The 20,209-nt window shown below is 41.0% G+C and overlaps 1 protein-coding gene across 5 annotated transcripts in view; it reads left to right on the plus strand.

Annotated features, from left to right (window-relative positions):
• KLHL29 (kelch like family member 29) overlaps window positions 1-20,209 on the plus strand; it is a 401,375-nt gene that overhangs the window by 74,400 nt on the left and 306,766 nt on the right. The window contains exon 1 of one of the 5 annotated variants that reach the window (XM_019613318.3): window positions 7,373-7,504. The exons of the other annotated variants lie outside the window; for them this stretch is intronic. The gene's annotated coding sequence lies outside the window, so the exon portion shown is untranslated. Of the gene's footprint in view, window positions 1-7,372; window positions 7,505-20,209 lie in introns of those variants that run through there. 5 annotated transcript variants of the gene reach the window in all.

Raw genomic sequence — 20,209 nt, forward strand, 5'->3', positions numbered from 1 at the left:
TCTTTATAAAGAGCTCAGATAATGTTTGTCAAGCACCTGTGCATAGGGAAATCTTTTTTGTGCATGTTCCTTTGAGTCCATTTAGCATCTGTTCTTTATTCTGTTTTTTACTTTTACTTATTCTTTCTAATGTGGCTCTGATTTAGCTGCTCTGTCAGGATGCAGGGTGGAGGGGGACATAGGCAGTGTTAGTGCTAACACCTCTATAGGCTCTGACAAAAATATCTCTGTTCCTCTCCGCCTATAGATGATGCATGCCAGGTAGGCTGGAATTTACTCACAGAGCTTGGAGTTTGGTATTGTTTTTGTTCTGCCACATCCACCTTTGTGCCTCAGCTTCCATGCCATTAAAATAGTGATTATATATTCTTATTCACAAGAGTGCTGTTAGTTCTACAGTAACTGTTAAATGCTTTTAGCTCCTTTGGAGAAAACTGCTATAAAAAAGGCAAAAATACGTATGTTTATAGGATAAAACACACGCCCATAGTTATATGGGGATATGTTAACTCCATACTCTTAGTAGGCTGCTTTTAAACCAAAGTATACTTTTGTAGTGTGTTGTGTTACCATATAAATTAGATGCTTTTATTCATATTGTTGGAAGCTGAAGGAGATATACATGAGGGTTGGTAGGGCTCCCTCATTTTTCACTTTCAAGACTTATAAGTAGAAACAAAGCTTAAAAACTTGTGATTCTTTTAAAAAATAAGTCTTTTCATAGAAGAAGTTTTTTTTTTTTTTTGTGAGCTCTAATAATAATGAGTTTTTGGTGCCAGGATGAGCGATAATTACGAATGGCAAGAAGTCATCAGAACATTGTTGCTCAGATTGCAGATTTTATTAATCGTGAAAGAAATTACTCACCTAGAAAGGCTATTTTATAAGTGCTCATTTGCATGAAGGCTTACTCTCTATATTATTTTGCTTTAAAAAAAATCCCAAACTTTGTTCTCACCTTCAAAAATCTTGATTATTTCGTTCTTGCGACCCAGTTTGCAGTAATGTCATCTGTGTTCCTGCTTATCAATGCCAATCTCATTTTTATCCCTCTTCTCTAAATACTTGTGTGTAAGTATGTATGTATGTAAGTATCTAAGTACTTCTTGGATTTGTTCCAACAACTGAGTTCCATGCATCTCACCTGCACACATCTTCCACAGTTAAACAAGATGTTGATCTTTAATGAATGACTTCTTAGGTATATGTGTTCTTTGGCCCTTTACACGGTTCAGACCTAATGAGGTGCTGGGATTTGTGGATGTAAATTACATTTCCATCCATTTTTCCTCACTTTTTTAATATTGTTTTCAATTTGAATCTTGACTTAAAGAAATTGAGTGTGTTTAGTCAACAGAGGCTGCCCTGTGAGCTTAATGCAAGGCACATACTGAAGTACCTCTTTAATTGGGCTATTAGTTGGTAAATTCTGCAGTGTATGGGTACACCTTTGCATGCTTCTGTTACAGAATTCATATACAGAGCATTCCCACAGGGTGAATATTCAACACTCACCTGCCTTTTATTCCTTATGCTGAAATATTAATACAGGCAGTGATTCTGCACCTAATCCTACAGAGACCAGATGTGTTTAAGCCACCCTATTGATAATACCCTGCATGTACCCAAGCCCTTTTTGAAGGATCATGCCTCTTTGGACCAAGCTGAATACTGACAACTTTCCTTAATTCAGTTGCATCTACAGCTGCTGTTGCTCAAGTGATAATGGGCTGCCACAAGGAAGGCAGGAACATGGGCTCTGCCCCTGGCTGTGCCACTGGGTCTTCATTTCAGCCTGCAGAATGTAAGCTGTGAGAGAGGAATAAAGCTGCTACTCCTCATATCAAAAGCAATTTCAGACCCACAAGTAGAGAAGTACTTTGTAGAATCATAGAATGACTTGGGTTAGAAGGAACCCCAGAGATCATCACGTTCCAACTCCCCTGCTGCAGGCAGGGCCACCAACCTCCTGATCTGACTGCCCAGGCTGCCCAGGGCCCCATCCAACCTGGCCTTGAACACCTCCAGGGATGGAAGGGGCATCCACAGCCTCTCTGGGCAGCTGTTCCATCACCTCACCACTCTCTCTGTGAAGAACTTCCCCTGGACATCCAATCTGAACCTTCCCTCCTTGAGCTGAAAACCATTCCCCCTTGTCCTATCGCTGTCTACCCTTGTAAAAAGTTGATTCCTCTACTTCCCTCTAATGCCCATCATGTCACAGTTCTCTTCAAACTTTGCCAGCACCAAATTGGCTTTTTCATTGCATAGTCTTTTTCAGGACCAGATTGCAGATGGCTCAGTAGCAAAGCAGATTCAGCCGTGGAGGATTCCTGTACTGTCAGTCTCTGGGCTGTAACTTTAAAATACAATTTCACAATTGCTATTGTGGACTTCTGAGTCTGCTTTCTAAACTAATATTTAAATTAAGCCCTACCAATTCTGGTCTCAAAGTTTGCTGTTTAATCTACAGCATATTTCAACACAAAATTATGCAGGCTGAAGTGAAGATTGGTGTATGGTAGTGGAGCAGATTCTTCTGTTTCATGTATATTTGAAAGCTGAGAAAGCTTCTGCTGAAGTCAGACGACACAGGCTTGTCAAATGTTCACGAACGAAAAGATGGAATTAATTTGCAGTATCTCATTTGCCATCTTGAGTTTTGTCATGAATTTCCCCTACTAGGCAGTCTGAAATGCCAAATGAAAAAGTGTTTTAGTGAGAGATAATATAATATATTAAGAAAATGTTATTGATCACAGTGTGCTTTTACTGGAAGATGACTTTTTCTGACCGGAACACAAGGGACTTTGCCTTGTTATGGTAGGAAAATATATTGTAATATGCAAACAGGATTATTGTTAAGGTCAGAGCAACTTTGTTTTTACATTCCACTTCCCCTGGAAGCAAGCTTCTCCACAGCAACGCTGTCAGCTTGGCTGGGGTAAGAACAATTTCAGTATAAAACTTTGAAAAAAGGGTTACAGTGTCTGCTTCTTGAAGGAAGGAAACGAATGCTGTTCTCCACATCTCCCAAGGTCAGGACTTGCAATTCAATAGGCATTACTGTAAGCATTTTTATTTTTTATTTTTTTAATGATGGTAGACTGTGGTCTGGTGGTTCTTTGTGTTTTTAGGTTTTTGTTGCTGTTGCTTTTTAATGGTGGTTGGTCAGAATCAATTAAAGCATGTTTTCTTATCCTGCATGTGTTAACATGCATATGTTACAGACAGAAAAAGTTGTCCATTTTGGTTTAGAGTGGCTTTCACGCACAAGAACTATGAGGCACTTAACTTTTATGTGGGAAGATTAGCCAAGTGGAAGAGTCTGTGTTGTTCACAGAAGCTTACGTGGGTATATGAACATCATTACTCTACGAAGTGTGAGGACATAAATTTGTGATGGGCTGCCCAGTACATGCAAGTTAGAACAAGGACATTTTTAAACATGTTTGATTTAAAGAGGTCTTCCACTGCATAAGCAGTGGCTTGAAGCCATCGCTGCTCGCAGTGACATTGCTTTCTGCTGAAGGTCTCAAATTATACCACAAAAAATAAACGTGTCTTCATGACGATACTTCTTGAAGATCTTTCAAGCTATTTCTAATGCAATTTGCCCAAAACATATTCTGCAAAACATAACATTTTACCAAATCTTGTGGTTTTTTGTGAGTTAGATAATATTATTATGAACCATGTTAATTTAGACTGGAAACACAAAGGCATTTCAGTTAAGCCACTGCAAATCCAAGAATATTGTATTTTCTTTGTTTGTTTTCCTTTTGTCCCGCTCCACTTCCAGCACATTCCTCCAGTGGTTTTCTCTGTCTTTGCTGCAATAAATCTCCACTTCAGTGAATTTGAAGATATAAACCTGACTGGAAAAATTCATCTCTGGTACAGTACCAGGTTACTAACCCACTTAAAGTTTTCCATGTGGCAAAATGTTTTCTTTCTTTGACCAATTGTTTCCCACACAGGCCAAGCAATGTTACTGAAATTCTAGTCAGATGTCATTACACCCTGAAATCTAATTACTTTTCTTTACTGCTTTGTCTGATGTAGTCTGGACAACAATAGGTTCTGGGTATAAATCACAGGAACACCTCTCAGTTGTGGGAAAGCCCTGTTTCCCTCACTCTTTTTTGCAGACTCTTCTAGCACATTGATAGCCATGTGCAGGAAAGAGACCTCTGGTGTTGTTAAAGCAAGCAGTTAATAGTAGGAATTGGAGAGTATCTGGGTTTTAAGAGAATAAAAAAGAGAGCAAGAAGCAAAACAGATTTTTTTCCTCTTTAGCTGCAAGAATGTGGTACAGTGTAGTTAGCACAATAAACATGACTTCAAGAGCAAGCGCAGCAAAGGTTACAGAGGAATATCACTTGATTTTCTGCATTAGTAAACCCATCATCATTCCTTCAAAGGATGTTTGGAAATATACAAAGGAAACCTTCTGTTTTCCCTCCTGTGCTTAAAGAGGAGGCAAGTTGCTATCATGGCTTCAGTTCCAACCCCCAGAGGACCTTACTTAAAGGCAACTTGGCTCCTAGGCTGAAGTCAGTGAGCTCGGATGTGTGCCCTATGGGCGCTGCTCTCCTAAAGACACTTTATGTTGCCACATATTTTGTTACCACTTGGCAGGAGAGCGATGCTCGGCATTTGTAATTCTGAGGCTTTCCTGAATGTGCCAAAGCTCACCCTGCTCACAAAGCATCTCTTGTTCAGGGACGGGTCTCCGAAACGCAGCGGTGTTGGGCACAGCTGGTGCCATGTCCCCGTCAGATGTCCTCAACAAGACTAGGTGGGGTTATAGCATGTGGTCCCGAACTGCACAGCAACACAGCTGTTCAGTCTTTCCTCCCAACCTTTTGCAACTAGCTCTCCAGAACCCTGCTTAAAATACCACTGGAATCAGCTAAATGCTGCTAGCCCTGTGGATGAACTTTAGTACTTGGTTTGATGTGCCTGAAAAGATGAATTATTTAAGCATAAATCCATTTAGTTTTCATGTTCCCTATCCTCCTGAACTGAGAGATGAGGGAAAGAGGAGAGAAAAAAGAGAAACCCCATGGGAAAGCAGTTTGTGCTGCTTAAATCATAGCCAATTTTTTTTATTTGGTTTTGGAATTGTTCTTGGTGGGTACTGTAAACAGGGGAAGGTACCTGCAACTGTTACTGTGTTCTGCACTGAACGTGGAAATGTAACAGCAAGCAGAAAAGACAACAGTGCATAAAATCTCTGTGTGTTGGTAGAGGAATTTGATTTAATGACACCAAAGGTCTCTTTGCCTATGCATCTAATTGTAATGCGGCGAAGAACACGTACTGGTAAGCAGAGATATTGAGCTAAAACACGTAGACAATGTTTACAGTGACACAAAGCTGCAGTTCCTGCAGGAGTGCAAAATGCCTTCCCCACTGTTTCACTTTGTTACACCTCATAGAAGTTTTTAAAATGCCTTTTGCACCGACAAATCGAAAGATGTGGAGCACCTCATCTCTGCTGGCGATGGAGGGGTAGGAAGACCCCGGGCAGATTGGAATGGCTCCTTGCTCAGCTGTAAGCCTGCTTGTGAGCTGCTGTACGTCCCTGTGAAAGGCAAAGCTGCACAGGCTGGATTTGAATAATGGAGTTGCCATTAATGTCTAACACAAAAAGATGATTGGTTCTAGGCTTGATTTATGGGAAGCAAGAAGTGGTGAAGTATATGGTACACAAGGGGATATTTATGCCGCTAATGCTTAAAACACAGCCAAATGCACTGCGTGCTGCAGCCGTTTCAGATGGCAAAAACAAAGGTGTGAATACAGCAGTAAATCCAGTTATTCTGATATTAGAGTGGCCCCAAATCAGGATCTGGCTGTGCAGTCTCTTCAACATGCAGAGCAAGTCTGATAAGCTACTATTTAGTTACTGCCTGTTATAGGATTATCGGCTTTGAATCAAAGAAAATAATTTCAAATACGTTAGGATTTGGGATACATTGTTTCATCTTCATCAGTTTCTAATGCAAGAATTGTTTTCTTCCAATTTATGTGCAAATAGGCTTTCAAAATCTGTAGCTGAGAACTGAGATTTTGTCAGATTTTTTTTCTCTGTCAAATTACTCCTGTTTTGCTAATAACTGTCACATTGCACCTCCACTCAGCATTTCCTTGATCTGTCTCGCCTGCAGGAGCTAACAGGAGCTCTCGGAGGTGTATCACTTGGCTGCTTTGCAAACTGGGTGCTCCGAAGGTATTCGGCTGCGCATTTAGATTTTTTTTGAAATGTTAAAGCAATTACATTTGATTTCTAGAAGAATAATTCATTGTCAGTTCAAACTGGATGAATTTCTCAAAAACATGGAACGTTTCTCGTAGGTTTGTAAGCTCAACAGATAGACTGCATTCATCATTCTGCAGTGTTTTATTTTAAAGCACGTTAGCTGTGTCTTTATATATATTTTTTTAAACATGCAAAATATTAGTGTGATCCTCATGATAAATAATACCTTCTGCTCCATTTACACATACCTACCCTTCCCCATGTTTCCCCAGAAAAACACAGAGAGTTGAAGGTACTGGAGAGCCCTCATTTGGGGGCTGGTTAATAGCTCCCATTATCTAATGTTGCTAGCGGTGATTGCTTCTGGCTGGTTTATTTCTGAGGCAGAAAGATGTTATTAAATAAAGAGCATTTGGTGAGCCTGAGATCAATTCTGTCTAATACAGCAAGTTTGCCTCTATTCCCTAACATGCGGTTTCTACACCAAGTTCCGCATTTGGAGCAATTTGTTTCTCTCAACCTACTGTTTGGAGAAGACAACAGATACAAAAACCAACCTACTCCTAAACCTCTCCAAGCAGAGTATGTGTTAGGTAATCTTAACTCACTAAAACAACTTGGCATTTTGAAAGAAGTTGTTTATTATTAAGGAAATACAGATGAATACCTGTCTGGGTGTGCTATGTAGACGTGAACCAACAAGACTGGTGTATCCAAATTATAGCAGCTTTGTCTAGTGTGAATGAGATGCTACTTACGTTTTCAGGTAAAAAGAAATCAACAGCTATTAATTTGGCAGAATTATTTATTTCTTACTGATGATATTTTCGGCGTATCTAATCAGTGCACTCATGAATAGAAATGAAACAATTTAAATAGAGGCACTGTACATTGTATGATCTTGTTTTCTCAAACTGTTCCATAATGCAGTGAATAAATTTGTCTGTTCTTCTGAAAAGACTTCTGCAGAAATCATACACAGTGCTTTCACCTCTATTATTTAATATGAGTGTTTTATAACTCTTGCAAGATGGTGATTTCTGCTTCTGCTACAGGCATCTGGAAGAAATACTCGCTTGAGGGGAACAGAAGGGAAGTGGAATCTTATGGATTCTGAAAATCCAGACATGCTCCAGGAGCACTTGGCTGAAAGGAGTGCGAGATGAACGTGATGAAACAGTCTTATCCCAAGCTATTCCCTAGCCACCTGAACAGCAACATTCAGATTTATTGAAGGTAAATTAGTGTGTGGAAAAAAAATTGCTTTGAGTCAGCATTTGAACTCAGGGTGCCTAGAAATCTTAGAGCCATAGAATGGCTTAGGTTAGAAGGGACCTTAGAGATCCATAGAATCATAGAAAGACAAGTTTGGAAAGGACCTACAAGATCACCTAGTCCAACCGTCCACCCATCACCATTGGTACCACAAGCTATTAAACCAGATCTCGTAGTCCTCATCCAGATGCCTCTTAAACACTGCCAGGGACGGCGACTCCACCACCTCCCTGGGCAGCCATTCCAGTGCCTGACCACTCTCTGAGAGAAAAAGTCCTTCCTTATGTCTAAACCTCCTCTGGTACAACTTGCGGCCATTTCCTCGGGTCCTGTTTGTTGCCTGGGAGAAGAGGCCACACCCCTCCTCATCACAGCCTCCCTTCAGGAAGTTGTAGAGTGCAGTGAGGTCTCCCCTGAGCCTCCTCTTCTCCAGACTAAACAATCCCAGCTCCCTCAGCCGCTCCTCATAAGATTTGTGCTCCAGACCCCTCACCAGTTTCGTTGCCCTTCTCTGGCCATTATCCAGTTCCAGCCCCTCTGCCAAGGGCAGGGTTGCCATCCACACTCTCAGCCTGGTGTTGATCACCACCAGGGATGCGGTATCCACAGCTTCTCTGGGCAACCTGTTAAGAGGACATTCATCACGTGGCTGCAATAGAGTTTTGCTCTGAATCTTTGGATATATTTACAACATTTCTGGAGGGAGGCAAGTTTTAGTTGGTCTCAGTGCTAAGCAGTTGCTGGCTGTCCATCGTTGTACAACTTGCCCTCCAGATCAGGGTGGTGGTAGCTGAGGGTGACAGCAATGAACAGTGTGATCGCTGCTGATGGAGCTCAGTGTCATAGGCAAGGCGGGGAATCATACCTTGTGATGCTGTGATCTGCATTGCCTAAAGTGCCTTGTTTAAGAAAAAAATCCATCCAAAATTCAAATCTAGACTTTAAAAGATACTTATGTTGAGGTTTTAGGAAGCTGGATTTTTTATTATTAATTAATCCTTCTGGGGGCAGGGGGTTCTCTTACACCAATTTGAATATTTTATATGGGGAGGTTAACTTGTCCTTGACAAGTAGCAATATAAATAGATCACGCAGGTAAATCTAAAACAGCCAGGAGCCAGGAAATGAAGGTGTCACTTTGTTCTTCCTACCGAAAGGATGCAGATACTGGATGCCATCATGATTTGTGTTACATTACCTTTCGGAAGCTGTGACTCCACTGTCTTCAGGCAGGTTTTTGGTAAGCAAAATCTCTTTCCCAAAGCCCACTGTTTTAATAGGTTTTAGTAGTGTAGTTAATTCCTAAGTCTCAGAATACAAATGCTTGCTTCTCCTCACTAAAACCCTCCTAGATCCTTCACAGTAAGCCATGGCATACGTTTTTCATTTCCAATCATAAATCTCTAATCCTTGGGAATGGGTTCTGGACAGTGAAAGTGAAACTGGCTGCTGCATTTATGATCTATCACTCCTTTTTTTAATTCTTTTTTCTTTTTTTTTTTTTTTTCCAACGTGAGGAATTTTAATCCCACAGTGAATTTCAACACATACATGCTCTTAAAGACCTTACTGGCAACCACCACCCCTTAATCTTTTTACATTTCTTGTGATTAGCAGAGCTTTTTAATCCTAACACCAGACCCAACACCAACTGTTAACTGCACTTGGTGTTTTACAGCTACCTCTAAATCCTTCTAGCAGTCTGAGACCAGCATTATATTTATCACTCTGAAACTACCAGCTGTAAGACGTTGTGGCACTTCCCAAGTAGGTTTCTTTTTCCCACTTTCTCTTTTCTTGCCGTGGATTGATAAATGCAGTGATTACTGTTAGGTTTTTTATATGATGATTTCCAGAAAAATGTGTAAATAAATGCTTTCCCCCATCACGTCTTTTTCTGTTTCTTGCATTTTTCCCTAACCAGGAGAAAAAAAGATTTCCTTCTACCCGAGTTTGTGATTAGTAGCACAGAGCGTAGGTGGAATATGTTCCAGTGGCTTTTTTTTCCCCTCCTTCTCCTTCCTCTTACACCTATTAATATATGTTAGTAAGCTAATGCTATTAGGTTATGCAGGCTGGTTGGTACACAGGGAAAGACACCATAGCCATCAAAGCCTTGCAGTGCCCCAAACCTTCTTTCCGTTCTGCCAAAGATTCCATGTGTTTGTCCAGATCTTATATCTTGCCACTTAAAGAAGAAAGACTAAAGAAATTCCTAAAGAAAGACTAAAGAAATTACGTACTTAGTGTATTTTTCCCCACCTGGAAAGTTGTGTGGGTGTTTACAGTCTCTGCAAAGAACTGCTCTGAATTAGCATTAGGGAAGGGGGAAAGAGAAACTGAAGAACTGCAAACTCCACTTCTCTTTTGTTGCTGCTGCTTGATTTCTGCTTGTTTATTTTTTCCCCCTAGGGAGAAGCAGGGAAGGCTTTGGACAGAAGCATGCAGTCCCCCAAATGACCCTATTTTGTTTAAATCCTAAAATCATTTTTTAAAGCTGATGGAAAAAGAATGGAGGAGTTAGGCAGAGACAGAATAAAAAATAACACTTCTCCATAATTACAGTAGGTAATAGGAAACTTTGTCTTCTGCTGCTAATGTCTTTCCACAGTATTTTTCTCAGCTGTGTTTTTCTTTCCCCATCTAAAACAGCTGCATTTGTTACTGGCAGTGCAAGCTTCAGGAAGACTCAGATTTTAAAGCAAGGTAGGAAGGTTTTATGTGTGTATGTACATGTAGATTTGTGTATGTATGCCTAGACCAATGGTCTTCACTTTGTAAAAATGCCATTTCTGTAGCCTTCTATGTCTGAAAGGTCAGCTATTTTCCTGTGATGACTGGACTAGTAAAAGAGAGTTCTTTCTGTGCTCCCAGACTTGCTTATATGCTAAGACCGTATCAGCTCTGGCAAGAATGCTGCTTTTGTACTTAAAATGGGAGCAAAAATGCAAAGTTGTACATTGTTTAAAGTAGCAAAATGGAACTCTGTCCTTCACCTTCTGAGACCTCCATGCCTTTTTCTCTGTGCGCACTTTTGAGCTCATTCTTCTAATTATCTCCAAAACTTTGAAGGGGGCAAAAATCATAGGAACTGTGCAAGACAGAAGTAGGCTTCGTGGTGGGCACAGAGGGCAGCTGGCATGCTGGTTGCTCTTCTGAGCTGCAAATGTTCATGGATGTGGAAAGAAGGGATGAAGGGAGAGCTGCTGTGGGAGCTGGCAGTGTTCATCCCAGGTCTGAAGTTATACCTCCGGAAGCTTTGATGCACTTGCAGGGCTCATGGTGCAGAGGCTGAAGAGAGGGAAGCCCTGAATTTTAGCATCCTAATGCCTGTATTGCCATTGACTGAAAATTGTGGTGACCAACAGAAAGGAACTGTGGGAGGCAGGTAAATACAGAGCTGAGGAAAATGTTGGTGCCTTGGATAAAAACACAGAAATCTGGAGTGATGTCTTCAAACTGACTGCAGTGTTAGCGACTGCAATGGAAACTTCTGAACTTGAGTACTTCCCCTTCTCTGGCTACGTTTCTTCAAGAGATGTTTCCTGAACCCTGTCTGGAATCTCTGAAGTGCTTTGTAACTGTTCCCTCACCAGGCAGTGCTCTGCACAGCTGTTTCCTGCACAGCGTCCTACCTACACACAGTATAGAAAATCACTCTAGATTATAAAGATAAAAAGGAAAACATATTTATCAGGCGTTTGTCTACTTCAGTAAAGAGGGAATATGTGTTTCTTTGAAGTCTTACAACTAAAAATCATGCTGAGAGTTGATTAATGTAAAAAGTTGGATCCTCCATCACCTCTTCCTTTCCGTTCCAGTGTTGAGTTCCAATTACAGAACATGTGTGGTGGGTGGCCAGCGATACCATTATCATATTCCTCCTTCAAGTGTAGCTTCTGCAATCTTTTTTTTCCTTCCCCCAGTATGCATTGTAAAAATCAATATCCCGGCTGATGGGAAGGAAGGAGTGGTGTGCAGGTTGATACCTAGGGATCTGCAATCTGTTAGGTGTGAGATTGCTTTCTCTCTGCGATGGTTACAATCTCGGTCCTATACAGTGCCTGCAAATTTTGGTTTTATATACGTAAGACAGGCACTCTTACATTTTACGATAAGTTTCAAAGGGATGGAATTGATCAAGGCTGCTATCATGAATAGTAGATGCTTAGTCCCTAAAAATTGCTTATATAAATAAGTAGTTTTCCGGAAGGTGACAATCTTAATCTCTTGCATCAAATTTTATTCATTCTTCTACTGCTATAAATGTAATTTCTTTAATAGTTTTAAAGCTTGGTAACCTTCAGGATGCTCTGTGCTTTAGAAATCTCTTCACCTCCCTCAAAATAGCAGAAGTAGTGACCGGTGAAGCTGAAAAGGAAGAAGACTGTGATTAAACACTTAATGTAAGCATGTAGAAAATGGGGAGAATCTCAAGTTTAGAAGAAGAATAAGAAATATTAATATTGATGTGGCCCTAACAACTGTTTATGAAGGTGGATAGTGATAGGACAAGGGGGAATGGTTTTAAACTAAAACAGGGGAGGTTTAGGTTAGATCTTCAGAGGAAGTTTTTCACCCAGAAGGTGGTGATACACTGGAACAGGTTGCCCAAGGAGGCTGTGGATGCCCCATCCCTGGAGGCATTCAAGGCCAGGCTGGATGTGGCTCTGGGCAGCCTGGTGTGCTGGTTGGAGACCCTGCACATAGCAGGGGGTTGGAACTAAATCATTGTGGTCCTTTTCAACCCAGGCCATTCTATCATTTTATGATAAATCCCAGCTGGGTAGCAATAGTTTTCTGTAATAGTAATCTTTAACTTAAAGATTTATTTTCTTATCAGTCCCCTAAGTGATACGTTGATGCCAACTCAGGTGTTGGATTGCAGAAACGAGGTGCCTCTGAATGTCAGCGCTGCAGACGCTGTGAGCAGGGCAGTGAATAGATATGCAAAGCATGTTAACTGCTTGAAACCCAGGAACCCAGGAACGCGCTGTACCTGACCACAGCCTATTTCAAGGTCTGTCAACTTTGAGGACTCTGCAAGCTGCTCGTGTCTCTTTTTGAACATACCCATGAAAATAATTGTGAATGATTAATTTTAATTACTGCTGGCTCAGGGCAGATCCTTGGCTATGAGGATGTTTTTTTATTACAACATGTTGAAGGGTTTGTTTGGGCTGGAAAACTCTGAAACTTCGCCAGCATGAATGGTGAGCTCAGGAAGGAGCATGTCTGCTCTCCCATTGCTTATGCTTACTTAACAGTAGTGTAGCAACTGTCTCTGGAGTGTGTGTGTGTGTGTGCATAGAAAGTACAGAAAGCACTTGAAATTGGTGCTGGTGATGGAGGAATGGCTGGGGGTGAAGACAACCAATGGCTGCTTCTGTTGCTTTATAGTCTCTCTTCTACTTCTCTGTTCTTATAACTGGAAGTGAGCAGAGAGGATGACAATGCCAATCTACAAGGACTGTATTTCTATTTTAGCTTTCATATGTGTTGCTTCTACCTTGGCCACAATCAGAGTAGCTGTCCTCCAGAGCAATCATATTAAACTTGTACGTTAGACTTTTCTTCCTGTAAAATCTAACCCATGAGTGGTGGAGTGTTATCTCTATTTCAGAGATGAAACTGAGACAGACTGATGAAATCTGACTGGATACCTAACTTCCCATAATCTGGCATGTGACTTAAAGGCTGTTGGAAAAGGAATAGATCTGAGCCTCATTTCACCTTCAGTGACTGGTTTTCTAGTTACTGGAACAGCTTTCCTCTCAGATACTGAACCTGAGTGTTGCAATTCCAGTTCAGCAGATCTATTTATTTGTGAGGCTGCAGTGTATATGGTGATATGAAGATACCTAAGAGACACAAGGAGATCTTTTGGCTAAGTCATTAGCCTCGAACTCTGAAATTCACAGGTGAAACCATGTGGTTGACTTCACTTGTAGCTTTGCCAGTGGCTTGCTTTTTTGACCTTGCTCAAATCACTTAACCTTTTCTTCTGATGTTTTTATTTTTCTATTAGAAACATTCATCTGCTGCGCAGCATCTGGATTTGTTTATTCTGTTTATGTTCTTGCACAATACTAAAAAGCATTCAGTTGTGGCTGCGTACAATTAGAATAAAAAGTGTATGCACAAATGTAATTTAAAAAACAAAACAAAAAAAACCCCCTAATTTAGAAGTGTCTGCTCATGGAAATATTTGTTCTCAGCCGATGAAATTCAGTTCAGACTTCACAGAATCACAGAATGGTTTGAGTTGGAAGGGACCTCAAGGATCATGAGTCTCCTTGCCACATGCAGGGCCCCAACCTCCACATTTAATACCAGACCAGGCTGCCCAGGACCCCATCCAACCTGGCCTTGAACATCTCTAGGGATGGGGCATCCACAGCCTCTCTGGGCAGCTGTTCTAGCACTTCACCACTCTCTCTGTAAAGAACCTCGCCCTGACATCCAATCTAAATCTTCCCTCCCTCAACTTCAAACCATTTTCCCTTGTCCTGCAGTTATCTACCCTTTCAAAGAGTTGATGCCATACCATACAAGTGTGCAGTTCAGCAGCACTGATTTATGTTCCTAAAGAGTCTTGAGGAATGTTCCTAATACAAAAATGGCTTTCAGGAAGGTTTCCATACAAGTCTTGCTGCTTCTGGCTTAAGAGCAGAGCTCTGTAGTCAGCTGAACTTCAAGCCCTGAGCTATTTTGTATATTCCTTAAAACCCTCTCATTTCAATCTACTTAGCTATTTATATAATCCTTACCAACTGGGGATGACATTGTCCTTTTAGATGGAAGCAAGCACTACTTTTCCCCAAGACAATTTATGGCCGTATTGGGAATGGAGCCCGGACTGTCTGAGCTCCAGCCTGATGTTTGGTGGTAAAATAATGCCACCTTCATTACCCAGGCGATGACTAAGCTGTCCTTGTAGCATACTTTGATGGTATATTTTCCTGCTCAAGTGGACATGTTCACAGAAGGGAATTATTACCAAAAGTTGGCAGGCTGGACGGCCTGTGGCCATGGTTGGAAGTTGCCAACTTTTTTGATGGTTAGCGAAATGGAGTTATTTTATCCTCTTCCTTTAGATGTGCCTTCAGTTAAGAGATAAGATGCAGTGATTATAGCAGTCTGTTATAGTTGTCTACACAGATTTCCTCTTGCTGAGATAATAATCGTCTGGACCATCTTTTCATTAAATTAGGCCAAACAGTAAGCTATATGAAAATTGCACTGCGACGAATGCAACTGATCTCTTATTTGGGGTGTGTTTGGTTTGTAGGCTGATGGGGAGGAAGAATTGCTGGACTTGTTCTCCCCCCCTGCATTTCTTCATAATTATTTGACTGAATTCTTAAAATTGGCAGTTTGAGCAGTCTTTAATAGACTGTATGTTTTTGCTGTTTCTGAGCGGAATGAGAACATGAAAAACGTACCTTCTGCAGATTTTTTTTCTGTGCTTCTCTGCCTTTGTTTTATCATTTTTTTCTCCCAGTATATCCACAGTGAATAACGTTAGTTGTTACTACTAGAATTGCTCAGGTCACAAGTGGTCAGAAAGAAATCTTCTGTTAACTGCAATTTCTTTTCTTTTGGTCGTCTAACTTTTCCTAGCTCATGTAGGTTCCTTTTTCATAGATGAGTACAAATTTTCTTTTCTCTCCACCAGTAACTACCTACCTATCCCCGCATTTATTACTGCACTTTTATTTGTCTTATGCTTTTTTTTTTTTATTCCCTTCCTCTTTCTATTCTATACAGTTAAAACACAGTAACAAGTGCTTATAGAATATGAGATAAGACACGAAGCAAATCGCAGAAGAGAAAAAAGTCACCCACAGTGTCAGAGTATGTAATTGCTTTTTGCCTTTCTTCAGGCTTTCCTGGTGTTATGCAGCTTGTTGAATGACCTGTGGTTATGCAAACATTTTTTTTTTTCCTAGTCTTCTCTATAGACTAAAATTTAAGTAAACTGTTTCTTCTGAAACATAAATGAAAAAGGTGTATTGTGCTGTTAACAGCCACGTTTGCTGTGGGAAAAGGTGAGCAATACCAGGAATGGGAATTAACTGTCGTGAGGAGGGTGTGCAAGCTGCTGTAGTTGCAGGGACATTGCAATGTCTCCATTTGACATGTCTCATTCTCTGCCATTTCTTGATGTATAATGAACACCAGGGATGCAAAATATCCTGAAGCCTCATTTGAAGCTGCTCCTACTACCAAGGGGAGTCGGTTCCTGGGTTGCATCTCTCTGGGAGGCAGGAGCTGGCTGGTCTCAGCTTACTCAGTGCCTCTTGGGGCAACTTGGGGAATTGATCTGTGGTCTTCATTTGGCATTGTACAGGGGGAGTATTTGTTCCCACACTGCATAAGCAGTGTGCAGGTACCAGGAATCCCTTCTAAGCTGGCAAGAAAACTACAAGCAGAATTTTTAAACAATTTATCAGCCTCTTTATTAGAAAATGACATTGATGAGGAAAGATCTCACCTCATGAGCCTGCTATGCTGTAGCCCCAGCTACTAATTTATTTCTGACCATATGCATTTCATTATGTAAAAACACCACCAGGATGACATCTCTCAAGGCTACAGTTGTGGTCTCCAGTAGATCATTCATGGAAATGAGAAAATAAAAGAGAGCTAGAGGATCCTGCTTATCTGCAAAGCATGCACTTTAATTACAGCGTTAGCTGCATGCCAGTGCCAGGGCTGTGCACTGGAGATGTTTGCTTGTTGCATAAATATGTAGGGGACAGCTTGATTCTGCAGCTTGGCATTTGAGTATGGTGTCAAAGACTCTTCCAGGTCGTAGTGCCACTGCATTCCTTCCAAGCAAAATTCTCAGGTCATTCACACAATGGGCACCCAGTGCTGAGTAGCAGGAGGCAGCAGCTCTGTGTTGTTGGCAACTGGTCCTTCCCACATCTGCCGGTCTTCTCCATCTTCCAAAACCATCCCTAAAGTGACACATGGATTAACAAATGGCTGCATGTTTCTTGGAAAAAACATTGTTTTTTTACATTTTTACATTTTACAAAAATCGTTTTACATTGTTGTGAGGGGGGAAAAAAACAAGCAGCAAACTCCTAAAACTCACAAATGAAGTAGAGAGTCTGTATCATTTATAGCAAGACTCAAGATTTCCAATTGGCTTTGACTTCTTTCAGTACTTCGAATTACTCATCTTTCTCCTCTTGCTGGAGGATTTTGCAAGTTACTAGGTTCACATCAAGGTGCCTATGTTCATATCACTAGGAACATTATGCATTTTTTTTTGGTGCAGTTCCCTTCCATCTCTTTCTTCTGTTTTTTTTTTTTTTATTAATTAATCTGCAAGAGTCCAGCTACAGCAGATAATTCGTTGCTTGTCAGGTCAGGTGAAGGTAGTTCAGTGCACAAGGCACTTTAACAACGTGGAAAAGCTTCTTTACTAATTGGATTGCGGTACATGTGTTACTGCCCACTCTAACTCAACAGAATCTCTTTAATCTGATTGCCTCGCTGTTATTTTACACTTAGAATTTGTGACATTCAACCTCTTTGTGAGAAATAAATATTATTTAATTATCCCAGGCTCACAGAATCACTGAGGTTGGAAGGCACCTTTGGAGATCGTCTCAGCCGACCCCTGCTTGGAGCGGCTGCCCTCAGCCTCTGTGCTGCCTGATGCTCGGACTGCACAGCAGCTGGGAAAAGCCAGAATTCAGTGCTCTTAATGGGAGAGTGCTATTTAAGGTTAAGAAAACAACACACCTTAGTTATTTACGAGTAGTATATTTAAATTCTGGTGTCTGCACTCATCCTCCTGCTGAGCTTAATGGAAATGTGCGTGTATTCCTCTGACCTAGGACACCATTTAGTCACTGCCTTTGTATAACTATAAATGTAAAACTGTCTTGATTGTAATAGAACTATTTATTTTGCCTTTTTTTTTTCTTTTCTCATCTCCGATTCCCTTTTGTACCCTGAAGAGAATTAAATTTCCTACCTGTAAACTCTCTGCTGCTGCAGCAAGTTAGAAGACAGGATGCTAAATGTGTTTGTTGGTAGTTATTGAGAATGCCTACATTGTACTCACAGGAGTAACTGCAGTTTCATGCAAATATACTCAATCTAGCTTGGTATATGCAAATACACCAAATCAGCCAATTCAAGCGCCAGTAATAATCCAGCCACACTCTGATGGGGTTTGTAATAAACTAGCATACTCGCTGCTGCTTGAGATAATTTATGGTGCTTGTATGTACAGTGCAACCATATGACCATGTCCTTTACTTCTGCCTTCATGCTTGTGAGTGCTTTTTAATTGTTTATTCTTTGTGCCTTTTCTTAATACTTTGCATTTCAAGAGCCCTCTACTGTGAGGAACTTGGTGGTTTGATCAGACAGGAGTAAGGTGAAGTCATGATTTTGTTCATGTAGGAATGCAGCCACTTCTGGCGTGGATCTCAAGGTCCCTTTGCAAACAGTGAAAGCCTTTGAAGACAGCACTGTCCTTTATTTTAACCAGTCTAATGTCAAAAGCATTACACATGTGGGAAGTCGGGGAATTCATAGCCAATTTTTTTGTTTGTTTGTTTTTCATCAAACCCATTATCATGCAGTGTCATCATGTGAAGGAAATGAGAAAAAACAGATAACCATGTCGGAATTACACAGGAATTAAACTCCACAGGAAAGTTGACTTACATTGCAGGCGATGTTTGGTTTTATGCTTTCAGTGCAAGAACATGCTTTTCAGCAGCCTGATAGCTCTGCGCTTGGGAGATGGTTTCTGTATTGTCTTATTAAAGAGACAGCACTACAAAATGCCATGAAAAGCATGGCTGTTCTTGTTCCCTAAAAACTGCTTAGCGTGCAGGATTTGACAACCTCGCAGAATGCGGTAGCGTTAGGGCAGGCTGGGATCTTTTCATACAACGCGATGCACTCTTCACGTCCTAAGACTTGTAGCCATCATTCTAATTAACGTTCCTCTTGTAAGTAACTGTACAGCACTGCCTCTTGTCTGGTGGAAAAATCCCTGCTCACGTGTGGTTCATTGTTCCGACGGTTGGCTTTCCGTTTGCAGTGGGGAGAATAGTGAAGAGCTACTGTCTAGACCTACTTGCAGAACTATTATGGCAAAAAGAATAATCTTACAGGAGAAGTTCCTATTTCCAGGACCTATTTGTACATTCTGACTCCTCTCCGTATAATAGGATTACACATTTCTTATCGCAACTGCAAACTGGATGTGTGCCAGCCATAAACTGTGCACAGTGTAACAATATGATTGCAGGCAATTTTTTTTTTTTTTTTTCCCCTACCTTCTTCTTTCTCTCCATTCCTTCTCATTCTGGGTGAAGGGGGAAAAAATATTATATTAGATGGTGTGGGATGAATCACAGAGCATCACTTAAAACATTACTGTAGCCTGATACATGGAAGCAAAACCACTTGACCAATGGAAACTAATTACAGACAAGAAGTGTGCCTTAGGAGAAAAAGATATTGATGTTTGAAGTGTTTCCTTAATGCATATGTTTGAATTTGGGGAGGAAGAATTAAGATTCTGTCGCTTTGAGGGAATCTTCCCATTCACATGGTAAATGTGGGATTGACGCCAGTAGCTGAATGCTTATGGACAGATACACATTGCAGTGTGTTACTGTTTTATTTAACATGTGGGTTTGATTTACATAGTACTGTTGCAGTAATTCTGTCTGCAGTGTACTCGACTGTAATATATAAACCAGGTGAAATAATTTTGGTCTGAGGTAACTGAAAGCTAAATAAATGCTGCAGGGGGGAAAGCTAAGCATTTACTGTGCTGGCTACCTTGAAATAGATTAAATAAAGGAAAAAAAAAAAAAAGCCAATACCTCTCTTCTCCCCCCTCCCCCCTCAAAAACAACCACAAAACCGAAAAAATCTCAACAAACAGAATCACAAAATGGACACAGCAGTCTGTACCACATAATATACATAAGCAATCAGAAGTGGAATTCTTTTACAGCTCATAGAGTTTAATGTAGATGTAGCCATCTACTGGGAATTGTATGCTTTCCTGGAGTCTGGCCAGGTGTCAGGTTTGGCAAGGAGAAGGTGACCCAGGTTGCCATTCGTCAGCACCCACTTTCGCTATGGTTATTATGGGATTTCTAAACTTTCATCTGGGAAAGTGTGCAGCGTGCCTGCTGCAGTGAGCTGCAGCCTGTGGTTCGCAGGGTCAGTCTCTGTTGAACATGGGCTGAGCTGTGAGCATATGTGGCAACCTCAGTGGCATTTGGGATCTGCTCTGTGTCTCGTGGCTGCAAAAATAAAAATGCCCTTGTCATTGCTGAAATATGTTCTCCCGGTGTAGAGGTGAGACAGCCATCTATTTCTTGCTGTTTGGATGAGTTTGCAGCTTACAGGCAAGCGAACAGTTTTAAGTAGGCTTGTTCCTCTATCCTGGTTTTGGAAAGACAAAACGTTAAAGATGGCTGCTGTTATATCAGCTGAGGTCTTGTTTGTCCTCAATCCCTCTTCCAATGCATCTTTCCTTCCCTGAAACACATGCAAACGTGAGAAACAGAGGTGTAAAACTGCTGCCTTGGGCTGGCCGTGCTGCCCCATGCTCAGTCTATTGAATCCAGTAGCAGGCTGGGCTTTTTTCCCTTTGCTCAAAGAAAT

This window comes from Meleagris gallopavo, chromosome 2 (assembly GCF_905368555.1).
Source record: "Meleagris gallopavo chromosome 2, MGAL_WU_HG_1.1, whole genome shotgun sequence".
NCBI classification, from domain to species: domain Eukaryota; kingdom Metazoa; phylum Chordata; class Aves; order Galliformes; family Phasianidae; genus Meleagris; species Meleagris gallopavo.